Source organism: Acinonyx jubatus, chromosome B2 (genome assembly GCF_027475565.1).
Source record: "Acinonyx jubatus isolate Ajub_Pintada_27869175 chromosome B2, VMU_Ajub_asm_v1.0, whole genome shotgun sequence".
NCBI classification, from domain to species: Eukaryota; Metazoa; Chordata; class Mammalia; order Carnivora; family Felidae; genus Acinonyx; species Acinonyx jubatus.
Genome location: NC_069385.1, coordinates 125642716 through 125657644, shown reverse-complemented (window position 1 = coordinate 125657644; position 14929 = coordinate 125642716). Strand labels below are relative to the sequence as shown.

General features: G+C 38.7%; 1 long non-coding RNA gene across 1 annotated transcript in view; it reads right to left on the bottom strand.

Annotated features, from left to right (window-relative positions):
* Window positions 1-14929, bottom strand: part of LOC106976172 (uncharacterized) — a 104249-nt gene that overhangs the window by 34424 nt on the left and 54896 nt on the right. The gene's annotated exons all lie outside the window — the stretch shown is intronic.

Below are 14929 nucleotides of genomic sequence, written 5' to 3'. Positions count from 1 at the left end.
AGACTGAACCAGACAAGGATGTTCACAATTGTCACTTCTGTCAACTTTGTGCTCGTGGTTAGTCTCTGTAATGTGGCTAGAAAAATAAATTATAGATGGAAAGTTTCCAGAGAAAAATGTAAAACTCTCATTTGAAAATCTTGTTTGTCTACATAAAATATTCAAAATAATCTACACACTCACAATAATGGGTGAATTAGGCACCCATTATTAGACACATGATTAATATACAAAAATCAAATAATTTAGGAAGTACTGTCATATATTCTAAAAGTTGGCTTAAAGTCTTCCTACCCTTGGCAATGTATTTTCTCTATTCAGGTGATCTTCTTAGCATAAATGGCAGAAAAAATGGCTACAGCAACTTCCATATTCCTTGGAGGAGGGGGAGGAGTGCTCCCAAAAGTGGGAGCAGTCTTTTGGTTAGGGGAACAAATCTTCAGAGGGCTGTTGGGTATTAAAGGTAAGACTCAAGGTATTGGTTAAAATGGGGAGGTCCAGTAAAATGAACTAAAGTTTTCTTTATGGTAATATAAAAGGCTAGTTCCGGTGAGGTGGAGTAAGATCTAATTTTAATTGGTTTTCAGCTCTCTTTGGAAAAGGGGGGAAAAAAACATAATAGAAATGACCCTGGCTGGGAAAAGTAGACTCCACATATATGGTAAGACACAGGGCCTGAGGGGAGAGTATTCTGAGTTATTTCCAATTCTGTAGCTTATTTATGCTCCATTCTCCTCCAATGGTTTCAGCCAACCTTTAGTAACTACTAAATTAGTCAGATTTATTTTAGCATTTTCTTGGGAAATAAAGGAAGGTGTGATCATGCAGGCAGTTCAGCTGGGCCACAGAAAGACAGAAGGCAATAAAGAGGTATAGGGAGGGAACCAGGGAGAAAGCCAATTCAACAGCCAAAAGTGGTCTAGAACAAGCTAATAACTGGGGTTGGCAGTTGATCCACACTCTCTGGGAATTCTCAGAAATGTTTAGGAGGAGGGTAGATTTACTAGAGCCAAATATGGGCTATAGATTTAAGTTATTTTGTTTGGATACCAAAAAATGGTGACTCCCTCAGTTATTTGTAAAATTGAGGACCTTCAGGTTATGCTTAATGACAGTATCGATATAATAAATAACAGATGTGTGAAAATATAACACGACATGGCTTGTAAAGCATTTTCACATTTTACTATATTATCTGCCAGGTAATTCATTACTGTTTCACTTTCCAAACCTATCCCCATATTTAGAAGAGACAATATATTTTTTTCTTAAATAATACATTTAATGATATTTAAACAGAACCTAACACCATTTTCAAATACAGCTACACGGTGATTTACTTACAGTTATTAAATAATTCATTCTGTCTACAATAAAGTAAACATCTCAGGTCATTTGAAATAAGCTTTTTGTTAAATTGAATTTATACCCAATCTTTCAGGAACATCTTTATTAGAGAGCCTTGGGAATACCCTCTACTGGCATAGGCCAGATGGTCTTCTGAGTTTCCTCCTCTTAGGGTCTATGGTTTGTGGAAATAGAATAAAGTAAAGAGAAGCTCAGAAAGACCTCTGTGCCAAAAGAGAGATACAGCAAACATCCCACTCACCAGGGCAGACATGGTCACCATGACAGCAATGGAGGTCATGTTTGTGATGAGCAGATGCATCATTAAATGGCATTTGCTTTATCAGTGAATAACTTCGTCTGGTTTTTCTTCCCCTAAACTGAAGCTAATTGCTCAGTTATCTCTCCCTCAATAAAGTGTTAATCTTCTACATTAACTGCAAAAGCACTTCCAAAGTTTTGCCTGATGCAGCCAGCCCGCAGCCCACGGCAGCAGTGAAGGAAAGAAGCTAGAAGCTCCATATGTGAACAGGAGGTTGGAGCCATCTAAAAATTTTTCTAGGATGAGGCTAGAGTCAAAGTATAATTTTTTTAAGTTAAAAAGATGGCTCTCATACAAGTATTGAATGAACACGCTTCAAAAATTTGCTTTACTGATTTATGAAGGAACTAGCAGAATTGTAAAGCTGGTAGAAAGTGAATCCGAGACATTGAACAAATGAATACAGGCATTGAAGGAAATAATGCTGTAATCAGATTGTTAAGTTAGATATAAAACAGGTTACTAGGGCAATAAAACCATAATGTTTGTCACTATCTTTTCTAAATGAGAAAAATCATGTGCATCTCTACTGGACAAAAATCACTTCCACCTTATAAATCTACAGGTTAACATCTGATTTCACAGAATCTGAGCCCTCAGCGATTGTAAATAGTAAGTGAAACAAAGGTCCCACTCCCCTTGAGTATGACGACAAAGGGACATGGTCATCCTTTTATTTTCTATCCAAGTTTGGGGTTTTTTTTCCTCAACACTTAGAATTCATAACTGAATAAAATAAACGTTAAGCACATGGTTGTAAGAATGTAGCCTTTTCAACCTATAAATGGCAACAAGTTTCACTGGGATTTATGTTTTTATTGGTGTGTTTATTTCTTTGATCGCGTATTTATTTTTGCAGCAAGCGGAGACTCCGAGGCTGTCCTGCTCTCCCCGGAGGAAACACTCTATTTCATGAAAATATCTGATCTTCTTTCCATTGCCATTTAGGGAGGACAGGGCTTGCCAGGAGTACAAAGTTCAGAACATTCAGACCTCTCCCTAAACTGGACAGCCAAATTAAAAGAACTTGATTATTATGTCCTTAAAAAAAAAAAATACAGAAACAAACCTTCAGGAAAAGAGATCAGGCCAATTCAGAAGAAAGAAAGAAAGAAAGAAAGAAAGAAAGAAAGAAAGAAAGAAAGAAAGAAAGAAAGAAAGAAAGGGAAAGAAAGAGGAAAGAAAAGAAAGAAAGAAAGAAAGAAAGAAAGAAAGAGAAAGAAAGAAAGAAAGAAAGAAAGAGGAAAGAAAAGAAAGAATGAAAGAAAGAAAGAAAGAAAGAAAGAAAGAAAGAAAGAAAAGAAAGAAAGAGGAAAGAAAAGAAAAGAAAGAGGAAAAGAAAGAAAGAGAAAGAAAGAAAGAGAAAAAGAAAAAGGAAGGAAGGAAGAAAAAGAAAAGAAAAAAAACACAAAGCTTATTCTTGAAAGGAATAAGTTCATTGGACTTTCTGTAGGAATTCACCTATCTAAATGTACTAGGAAAAGCAGTTAAGAAAATGCAAAAGTGATGCTGGGGTAGCCCTGGGGGTGTGAGCATGCTTCAGTCTTTGTTGCTACAAGAGGGAGGGGGCAGTGACGCGGGAAGTTTCAGGATGTGGCACACGAGGGACGGATCCCCTGCTCAGACTCCAACAGGAAGGGACCACAGACGGATGGAAGGAGATCACAAGCAGGAGAGAACACACCAGGGCAGAAGGCAGCACTTAAATGAATCAGAGATAAGGAGTTGCAGCACCATACAGCCAGTCCCATTAACTAATGAAACAGGGAGCCATAACATCTTGTAGAGCTATTTAGAGGGAAGCAGAGGCTACCTAAAATGTTCAGTGACTGCTTGGTGTCCAGGTTGGTTTGGAATTTTAAATCAGAAGCCACAAATGCTAACATGTCGGTATTGGCAGTCACATTGTCTACGTAAGTGTCCATGAGGCCTGTTGGGGCTGGGGAGTGACACTCCTTATTCCACTGAAGGTGGGCAGGGGCGTCCCAGGGCCACTCATTGCTGCCATGTGAGAACAATGGCCTTAAGTTGCCAAGTCTTCAGATGGTTTTAAAGCTAGACTCTCAATTCATATGGGCAACCTCCTAGCTTTGACTTTGACGCCATTTTTTTTAAATGTCAGTGAAAGTCAAACAAAGCACATCTGTGAGCCACCACTCTGTGACCTCTGAGTTGGTGGCTGCCTTTCTTCTCATATCCAATATTACCAGTGCTCTATAAAAATCCCTCTTTCAAAGCATCTGATCTCCTTCCCTGGATGCCTCATCCCCAGATTATCTCTTTATGACTTGCTTCTTTGGATGGAAAACTCTCTGCCAAACTTTTGATTCAGCCTCTCCTAGGATTTCCCTTTCAAATAATTATTCCTGGCTTCATCCATTGCAGTGTTTTGTCAAGTGATGTTCAACCTTTGTCTGACCTTAATGTCTAGAGAATATACTCCAATTTGGGTCTGGCATTCCTAATACCATTTGTATGAACACAGATTCTGAGCTAGAGCATGTGTGTGCCTGTGTGTTTGTATGTGTGTGTGTCTGTGTGTGTGTATGTGGGGGGGGGGGGGAGTAATAAGAACACTGAATTGAGTTGAGAGAAAGGGATTTGTTCCAACATACAGTTGGGATATGAATAGCATGGAACATTGAGAATTAGAACTTGACAAATTAAGACTATTCCCTTAGCTACACTGGTTAATAATTACTAGCAGTGGCTCTCAACCCTGGCTTCACATTACAATTACTTAGGAAGCCTTTATAACATACAAATGATTGGGCACCACCCCCAGAGATTCTGATGCAATTTGTTTGTACTATGTGATGTGGCACCAGTACTTTCTAAAAGTTCTCCAGTGATCTTAATGTGCAGCAGGGTTACAAACCACTGAGTGAGGAAAAGTCCCAGAGCCTAATGGTTCAGAAGGTGGACTTTAAAACCACCTTTAAAGTGAGCTGCAGTTCCAATTTTATCACCCAATAGCTATGTGACTTTGGCCAATGTGCCTGAGATGTCTAAGGCTCACTTAGTCATGTAAAACACAGAATGCCTACTTTATGAAGCTGTGTTAAATGAGGCACTGTTTGTAAAGTGCTTAGCAAGTGTAGAATAAGCAATGGTTATTACCATTATCAGCAGGTGTTAGGGAGACCTGGTATTCTCTATTGGTGGTCATTGGTTATTTAACAATATTTTAAATAATCTTGTTATTTAAAAAGAACACGTTAAACACCCATATTAAAATCCTACTGGAGATTATAATATATATATGTGTGTGTGTGTGTGTGTGTATAAATAATTAGCAAAATGTATTCTCATTCATAATAGTGTTTCAATAAATCATTTTGATGGTGACATAGGGATTGCAGATAAAGAAGTCCTTCAAGGATTGTAATATGTGGACACTTAAAATAGGCTCTTCCCACCCATTATAATCATGTGCAGAGAGGTAATACCAAAAGAAATACATATGGCTATTATGGATATGACAAGATATTGAACCATCCTAGTAATCTAGCAAATTCAAATTAAAATAACAATGAAATCCTTTTGTGGTCTATTAGATTGGCAAAGACTTTTTAATAGCAATTGAAGAAATTTTTAATTTTATGCACTGATAGTAGGATACTAAATTGGTGTTCAATTCTTAGAGAAAAATGTAGTAGTATGTATTTTGGTACAACAGTTTCACTTCTAGAAATTAATCCTCAAGGACAATAATCAGAGATACATGAAATTTAATATGCAATCATGTTTATCACATTGCTATTTATTATAATAGCAAAATGGCTGAAAAACAGCTTAAATGACAATTACAATATAAATAAATGGTAGTGCATCCATATAATGGAATACTAACACTATCATTAAAATTTATGCTTTCAAAGATTGCTAAATGACATAGAAAAACACTCGCCAAAAACTGTAAGTAATGAATACATATCCAACAGAAAAATAAGGGAAAAATCCAGAATGTTAATAGTGATTATCTTTGGGTGGTGAGATTGTGAAACTTCTCTATTTTTTTTCAAATTTTCTATAATAAACCTGTATTATTTTGATAATAAAAAATATATAAATATATAAAGCCCACAAAATTAAAAATGTCATAAAACTTTTAAATATTACATTGACAAAAGAAAGGAAGGCAAATTAAGCAACTTCTTTGAAAGCATCCTACTTTAATGATGCTTATTTGTGTTCTCCAGACCAATATCACAAGTAATTTCTGTTCCAGAGATCTGGGGACAATGAGAGAATCTCTTGCCAACAACATTGAATTGGTCAGAAAGTAAATCCTTTCCACAAAATATTTTTCCCAAGAAAAGAGAAACAGGTATGAGAATATGGAGGAAATACAATAAAAAGGATGAATGTTTAAGGTGTCATGGGACATCCAAGTAAGGGTGCCAAGTGGCAGCAGAAAATAAAGGACTGAAGCACAAGGGAAAGATTGAGACTAGAGATGTGGGTCTAGAAGTTGAGGGCATAAAGGTAAAAGCAAAGGCTGTAATGAGTTTACTTAAAAATATGTATATAAAAGGAATAGATGATCAAAGACTGAGGTCTGAGGGAAGTTACCATTTAGGAAATGGAGATGTGAAAGATGGCAGTGGTGGTAGCATATTTTTAACTTCCTCAGACTCCTCCATAAAAGTAATAAGAGAAACTAGGATGGCAAAACAAAGGCCCATTGCCAATATCTACAATATAAGTTGGTTGACAAGATGTTCCAGAGATTTCTAAATCCAAAAGGTGCGCACAAATGCTGGCAGCTACAAGATCTGCATGACATTAGCATCTATACCAGAGGAAGTTGAGGGAAGCAATAGGGCATCTGATGGCCCCAGGAACTCCAAAATAACCATCAGTGGCCACTTAGAAAAGCTCAGCAAGCCAAAGTGGAGAACAGCAGGTGAAACTGTAAGGGGTTTGCACATCCCAATAACATATGAGTTGAAAGGGTTCTGAGGAAGGTGGGCAAGGGCTGAAATGGACTATGAACTCTCCTCAAAACAAAATAGCCAAAACTCCCTTCCAAGTGTCCCACACTGAGGAGGAACTGTTGAAAACAGACTCCAAATTGAGCAGGGCAACTGACACAAAGAAAGAAGAAAATGCATATGGGACCAGGAAATATGAGGAAGCAAATTGCCATATTTTTTAATACAATGTAAATCAATAAGAAAGGGAGGTCTGTGAATTCAGGAAATCTCTCTTGAACCCAGCTTATTCTAAAAGTTCAGGAAAACTAATTTCACGTTAACATGTTCAATAGAAAAGATTGAGATCAAAGAGATAAAGAAGCAGAATAACATCCCACAAGAAGCAGAAAGAATCCCACAAAGACAGAAGAAAAATATTACATAATATTTCAAAATTAAGCAAAAAAGTCATCAAAAACAGTAAATTATATGGAAGGAAAATACATATATGAACTAGAAATCTCAGAAAGTGATGGAACTTTCAAAGAATTAGAGATATAGAATAATTATTTCAGGGACACCTGGGTGGCTCACTTGGTTAAGCATCTGACTCTTGACTTCAGCTCAGGTGATGGTCTCATGGTTCATGGGATTGAGCCCTGGACTGGGATCTGTGCTGACAGCACAGAACCTACTTGGGACTCTCTCTCTCCCTCTCTCTCTCTGCCTCCTCCCACCCCCATTCTCTCTCTCTCTCTCTCTCTCTCTCAAAATAAATAAATAAACATTTTTTTTAAAAAAGGAAAATCATTTCAGAAGTGAAAACTAAATTAGAAAGAATACAAGAGCACACAAAACAACAGTTATGGAAATAGAACATTAAAAATAATGAAGGTAAAGATAAATTGGATTAGGTGGGAAGTGACAATACAGAAGACAGGCAAAGAAAATGCAATAAATGAATAATAGGAGCCTCAGCAAAAGAAAAGTAAAGCAAGAAAACAGAACAAATACTAAAAACTATGTATTATTAAACTTTAAAGAAAAAGAAAAATTTTTTTGTTATCTAGGTAAAAATAAGTTACATAAAAGGGAATGAAAATGTGATTATCATCAGACTTTTTGATAGCAATACTTTTTTCTAGAAGAAAATGAAGCAACATATTTAAAGTACCCGAAGGAAGAAAATGTGAGCCATGGACTTTACATCCAGGTAAAGCTTATTTTCAGGTAAAAAGGCAGCAAATTGTCACCAGCACGCAGGAACTAAGAGAATATTGTTCTCAGGAGTCCTTCTTTAGAATTTACTAGAGAAAGAACTTTAATCAACCAAAATGCCTTGGAGAGACATCAGCTTAAATGCTGGCAGTGAGCATTAAATATATACTTAAATATACATTGAGTACTAAGTATATATTTAAATGTACAATAAACATATATTTAAATGTATAGTTTAAATGTACAATATATTTAGGGGCACCTGACTGGCTCACTCAGTGAAGTGTGTGACTCTTGATCTCAGAGTTGTGGGTTTAAACCCCACATTGAGTGTAGAGATCACCTAAAATAAATATTTTTTAAAAGCTTTAAATGTGCAATATATTTAAATGAAAGATAAGAGAGCGAAAGTATAAAAGATCTCCGTGCTCTGATAGTGCAGATTGTAATACGACTGTGAAAAAGGAGGAAGGCATATGTCAAAAAATGTTTAATTTTGCTTGCTTTCTTGGTAAGACTTTACCACCTTGGTAAAATGTTGGGATTGTTATTCTGAAAATGTTTTGGAAAAAGCAAATTAATGACTTTGTGATATCTAATTCTATCATCAGTGTGTCCCTGAGAACCAGGATTCTTGGTTTGGGAACGAATGGATATAAATGTTAAATGGAAGAGGTTAATCATCCTGTACTCCTGAATCTGAAAAGGAAGTAATGTCATAAATTCATGAGGTATTTTTTTAATCTTCAAATACCCTAGTTCTGTCCATTGAAAAGCCCTGAAATGATGACATAACCGGTAGCAATGAGCATCATCTTGTTTCCACCTTGTGGTCTTGGAGAAATGGCTGCTTCCGAGCATAGTGCAGCAAATGCACAAGATGAGCCTGCAAAATCACGACATATAGCAAGAAAGCTACTGAAGACCCTTAGGGTTGGGTAAAGAATGCAGGAACCGACTTAAAAAGACTCCCACTGACCAAAGATAGAAAAATTTGACCATCAATAAAGATAATTGTTGTCAGTTAAAACACACCAAAAGACACCAAATATCATTTGATACCTGAGTTTATAAATTGTAACCACCCCCCCCCCAAAGTACCCTAACCCTAATCAGTTTCCTCTGGAGGAGGCTACAGAACTGACAATTTTAAAAATCAGTAAATAAAGGGAAGATTTCAAGCTATCATTTTGCCCCCCCCAATTTTTTTTTGAAAATTCTACCACTGGGTAATCAACTAGCAAATGAGGGAAAATTTCTCTTTTTACAAGCATTCCAGCTAATAAATAAAGAAGAAATGATGGATTGAACTATCACCATTTTGCAATATCAAAAGAAGCAAAGAATCTGGGCATTGATTATTGGTGGCTGTTAACAACACAGAGAGACATTAGACACTATATGCCCCTCAATGAAGACCCAAACCAACTATGGGGGCATCCAGGAATTAAAATAGACTTAGGAGACACATTCTGAAATAAAGTAAACAGGCAGACCTAAACTATAGTGTAGAGTGATAGTACACGGGTGATAAAATTATAAAGAAAAGTAAGTGGTAATGTAAAGATCAGAGAGTGGTTACTTATAGTGAGAGTTTTGAGGCTTATCAGGAAAATGTGGCTGCCAAGGTCCCATTCCTTGACCTGGATGGTGGTTACAGTGGTTACGGTCATAGAGAAGAGTGTGTGGCTTAAGAAAGAAGAGGGCTGGCAATGGAACCGTGGCAAGAGAATCAATACTTAGGGCAAGAGTGCAAGAAGGAAAGGAAACCAGGGGATGGAAAAGGAGTGGACAAAGATCTAGAAGAAAACCAGAGAAAAGTGGTCTAGAACGTAAAGGAAAAGAAGATGAGAGAAGATGAGAGATGTAGAGAGCAAGAGAAATAAGGGTTGTTATCCTGAAAGCCATTGCTATCCTACTTCACCTCACTGTGGCATCTCTCAGGATTGACCATGAACATCTTGAGAAGCTCTCCTTCCCTGACTTGGGCCATGTTCTGGTTTCCATTCTCATCCTGTGCCTGGATCTTCAATGGGGCATTTTCCTGTTCAGATACCATAAATAATAGAATTCTTCCAACATTCTGGCATTATTTCCTTTTTCCTTTTTAACCATTCTGTTCCAATTTCTAACACTCCCGTGACTTTACTAGCACATCTAAGGCAGTAAATCTGCGTCTCTAGTTCTCAACTTTCTCTTTAGCTCCAACTGCTTGTTGAACATTCCCATGAGGACTCCCACCAGCACTCAAAGTCCACTATCTATGAAACCAAATCAGTCAGCTCCCAACCACCATCTCCTCCTGCCTCCCCAGAATCTATAAACAAGGTCGCCATTCTTTCTTCCACATGAATTTGAAATCCTTGATCATCCAGGCTTTTCCCTCACCTTCTTTTCTAAAAGTGCCCTATCCTATAAAGTCTGCCCTCGGAATGTCTCATGAACCAACAACCAAAGTCTGTCTATTTCTTCTGCTACTTCTCCAGCGTAGGATCTTTTAATCAATGCCCTCCCCTCCCCCACCCCACCCCTATCCTCTATCCCCGCTGCAGTCTTATTGCAACAACTTTCTGGTCCATTCCATTCTGCCTACCACCAGGCTGCTCTTCCAGAATAGTTAACTTTGATTTGTAAGGGGAAAAAAGGATTTTCTTAACATTTCTAAAATTATACCAAATAAGGAATTCCTCACCAACTACAACAAACTATCATTCAAATAGAGGAAACCTAGTAGTGTGTTATGTGTGGTGCCAGGTGTTTTACCACTGGAAAATGTGAAATAAGTACAATACTCCTATGTAGGCAATAGTTTACTGTTACCAGAAAATAAAACCACTTCTTGTTCTGTTACACTCTTGATTTTTCTTTTTAACAGAGATTTGGAAAAAAAGCCTAGGATGCTTACTCTAGCATGCACAGAGAAGACAGCCACAGGGACACTGACAGAGAAAGGGGGTGTCAGGGGCATGTACTGTGTTATAACTGACACTGAAAAACATGGTATATTGTTCCAACCCTAGGCATAGATACATCACTCGCTAATACTGGCATGGGGTCAGGATCACAGCTGGCGGAAGGAAAGTATGTCAAGGGTCAGAGGCACATATTAGAGCAATCACTTGCTGTAAGCCCTTCTCCTGATCCATTGCATCCAGACCCCAGACCACATCCCACCTCATTAGCACAGTAAGCAGGTAATCATGTGCCTGCTGAATTTGGGTATTCTGAAGTCTCTATCCCATTGCATTTAATACTGAATTCATTTTCTGCAAAGCTGAAAATTATATGAGCAGGAGTAAGCGTGGGCACGTGCCTGTGTGTGCTCCTGAGCATTTGTGTAGCAGTATCTGGAGGACACAAGTACTAAGAATAGGATCTTCCAGTGCTTCTAAAACTTGGCTGCACCTTAGAATCATTTGAGAAAAATGTTTAAAATCCCAGTGCATAGGCTCTTCTCTCCTTCCCAAACCAAGTTCATCAGAATCTCCCAGGTGAGGCAGGCATCAGTATTTTTTAAAACTCCCCAGGTGATTCGCATGGGTAGCCAACATTGTAAATTGCTGTCCTCTCCCACAAGTCATCGAACTGTGTCTTTCTCTTGGACACTCACCAGTACTGTAAACTCATGCCCTATGTTTGAAAACCCCTCCTTTGACCATTGTTGAGAACAGGACTGCAGATTGAGTTCCCTGACATTCACCCTTGTATGGCTTTGTTCCTCTCACTGTTTATTATTAATTTTTATTGATGTTTTTATTTTAGAGAAGGAGAGCACATACATGCAGGGAAGAGGGGCAGAGAGAGGGGTGGGCGGGGGAGAGAGAATCTTAAGCAGGCTCCATTCTCAGCACAAAACCCAATGTGAGGCTTGATCCCACAACCCTGGGATCAATGATCTGAGCTGATATCAAAAGTCAGATGCTCAACCGACTGAGCCACCCAGGTGCCCCTTCTCACTGCTTATTTTAAGAGACTGACCTTGAAAAGTAATAAGGATTGGCCTACAGTAAGAGTCATTCCTACCTATTGCCCACTTCTGTGGGTCCCATTCATCTGGCTATTGAATGGTGCTATTGTTTGGTGTGATTATCTGTGTGCATTGAGGCTGCAAATTCCCTAAGGGCAGACACCTGATCCTTCCCACCACTCTGCATCATACCTTGCATACAATAGGTGTTCTACGTACGGGCTTCTGATTTTTCTAAGGTCTTCAGCTCCCTTTAAATAGAAACATTTAAAAATATCTTAAAACTTTACATGCTTTCAGCTGCCTCTGACTATATTTTTACACATATTTCTAATGTAATCCTGACATAAATGCCTTCTCCTCTCACCCCTCTTGTGGTTTTTGCCACACCCTGTCTCTCCAGAATGTTCTCTCTGGGTTTGGTTTCCATGGAAATCTATCTCTGGGGGAGAAAAGTGTATTTGCTGTAGAAGAACCATAACTGCCAGTTGCCTCCTGGTGTAGTGTCACCACAGGATTGGAGAGAGAGCTCACAAGGAGTTGGCACCAACACCAGTGGGAAGCCAATCCTCTTCGTGCCATTTCCATCTTGGTCCACAGGGTGGAGATTTTTTTTTAAGCTCAACTCAAGACAGAAGCAAATTGGGGTGCCTGGGTGGCTCAGTCTATTAAACAGCCAACTTCTGCTCAGGTCATGATATCATGATTTGTGGGTTCAAGCCCTGTGTTGGGCTCTGTGCTGACGGCTCAGAGTCTGGAGCTTGCTTTGGAGTCTGTCTGTCTGTCTGTCTCTCTCTGCCCCTCTCCTGCTCACTTACTCTCTGTCCCTCAAAAAAATGAATAAACGTTAAAAATTTTTTTTAAAAAGGCAAAAGTAAGTTAATAGTTGCTTTGTCACACAGAATCAAGAATACTATTTAAAAAACAAAATTCAACTGAATAAACTCTAAAGATCTTACTGCTTTATTCTGATTCACAAATGGAGCAGCGTCATATCCAACAGATAGAAAGGAGCTCCAAGGAGCCGTACAAAATGAAAAACTTTTGTAGGCATAAAGGAGCAAGACAAGAAAATCATTCCAGCAAGCTCGGGTTTATCAGGCAAATTAACTTCACTAGTGCTGACCAGGTAGCTCCTGATTGACTGATTCAAGATTCCATTCTGGGGAGAAAACGAAACTGTAATTAAGTATTGGGTCTGGCTTTGGCGACATAGAGCTTAACATGACTTAATTTGGGGCCCGTTGTCTTGTTTTTAACAATACCAGTTTCAAATACTTCTATCCTAGAATGTTTGCTCTTCAGGGAATGACATTGAGAGAAAGTGGAAGGGGACAGTGACAGGAAGGGTCCAGGGCTATCATTTAGAACAAATGAAGGCTGGGATGCAATCCCCAGCCATGCCCACAAGGTGTCACAGTGATTCTGCATAAGGTTATTCTTCATCTTGAGAAAAAAAAGGTAACTGTCTAATAACTAGCTAGTAGTCTTCAAAGAAGCAAGAAGAATCTCAGAAAATCCAGGAATGTTGGTACATTGAAAAGAAAGCCACAGCAGCAGGGACAGAGGTCATGCAAACAAGAGCCCCTCCCAGTCCACCTAGAATACACTTACCATTCAGGACCCACAGTTTAAGATATGGCACCAAAGATGTGTTTCAAATTTATTACTAATAGGAACATTGACTGTTAGAGATATTGCAATAGCTGTCTTAATTTTCAAATGCTTTCATCTGGGTTTTTAAATACCCCACCCTTAAAACAACTCTTGAACCTAATAACTTTTTTTTTTCCAACCAACCAGTCAGGAACATTTGGAAATAAACTGTTGGAGGAGGTGGGGGTAAAAGTATGTGCCCAACTACATTTCAGAATTCTCAGAAATCACCCCAGACTCCAGGTAGAAATGCCATCTCTGAGGCCTCCCGGTTGCTTCGGACAAAATGGCAAACTTTACAATAAACCAATTCAACCACAAAGAGATATTCTCCCTGTCTCCTCTGATTTAATCGTTTAATAAATACTTACAAACTTCTACCTAACTATACATATGCAATGTGCAATTGCTCAGGAATCAAAGATAAATAATATTGGGGACCTCCTTTCCAGGAACTCAGGATCTAGGTGTGTAGATAGTTTTATAACCAAAGATGTTGATAGTTGTGAGACTACTTAGCTATTGAATATTGGGTATTTTGAGCATTAGATAGGATTTATTCTCAAATTAGGGGCAAGAAGAGATGCCCTTGCTTGGGGTAAGTAATCCTAGGAGGAAAACACACTTGCCTTTAAGTGAAGTGAGGATTTGTAGGCTTCACTCAGACACGAGGGTTTATGTTGACTCCCCCCATCTCCCCCCAGTTGTTATTGTTCTTTCAATAGTATTCCGGCAGTCAGACCAGTGAATTCAGACTTAGGGCCAGCAGAAACCCAATCAGTTAAGCCTCACTGTTTGAGCCCCAGGTACTAGTTGACATCTTAACACTGCAGCAAGTCAAGAGGCTAAAATTTAGAAATCAGAACTCAGTTTAGGAGGCATCAGAGTAATTGACTGGATAAGCATCAACTAGGTTGAAAACGTGTAACACTCAAACTCTAGGTCCTGATACTAGACTTTAATATGAGTGACTCTGCCTCTTTTTGACCCCCTCTTCTTGCTGTCTCCTTCCTCTGCCTCTTCTGCCCTTCTATTCCAGTAGAAACTCTGACCGTTTTATTCTATCCTATCTTTAATTACCATCTTGTTGTTTGACTGTTGAGATGTTTCCATGGTGATGCTAAAGCACACCTGCATGGAGATTCGAATACAATAAACTCTCAGGCTCTTAGCAGGCCATCTAGGGCCAGTTCATCCATCTCCAGGATGCAATAAGTCCAAAGAGTGTTTGGGTATCCCTCTTCTACTTCTGCATCTGTGTGTTTTATGGGTGAAGAAAGTTGAATCTACTAGAGATGAGAACTTAATGATGTTGGGGGTGAGGGAAGCCCTCATGGTCATGAACCTGTCTATATAACATATTCACAAGGGCTTCGAGTCAAAAACCTTGAGATTGGCATGAAGGGATAGTCCCACGAGTGTCCTTCGGTGATGTGACTGAAATGTCCTCCCCAAACTCATCCTGTAGGAATTCACTATAGGCTGCATAAATGAAAGACT